The sequence below is a fragment of the Penaeus monodon genome, chromosome 22 (assembly GCF_015228065.2).
Source record: "Penaeus monodon isolate SGIC_2016 chromosome 22, NSTDA_Pmon_1, whole genome shotgun sequence".
Lineage (NCBI taxonomy): Eukaryota > Metazoa > Arthropoda > Malacostraca > Decapoda > Penaeidae > Penaeus > Penaeus monodon.
The window spans coordinates 37,638,716-37,639,055 of NC_051407.1; the positions used below are offsets into that span (position 1 = coordinate 37,638,716).

General features: G+C 33.5%; 1 protein-coding gene across 1 annotated transcript in view; it reads right to left on the reverse strand.

Annotated features, from left to right (window-relative positions):
* Window positions 1-340, reverse strand: part of LOC119587614 — a 7,793-nt gene that overhangs the window by 7,113 nt on the left and 340 nt on the right. The window lies entirely within an intron of this gene.

The following is a 340-nucleotide window of genomic DNA, read 5'->3' on the forward strand; positions in this document are numbered from 1 at the left end:
ATCCTAATCGTTTATGAATCATATTTTCGTCCAAATGTACCTCTTACACTTTTCTTACAGATCATAAAAGGGTCGCCCATTTTTCGTACATAATCAATACTGGAATTATATGCACTAATTTTACATATCATGACAAGATACATAATATATAAAAGCCTATCTTTTGAATGCAGGGCAATCCAGTCTAAATAGGAGTGATACTCATTTGCATTTCAAAACTTCCGACTGTGCTGCATTTTTTTTAGAATGCTCTAATGGTACAATTTGCGTTTAATCAAAACTATCCTGTCAACACCGTCACTGAAGTCAGTTAACGAAACTGTCACATACAGTTACTATG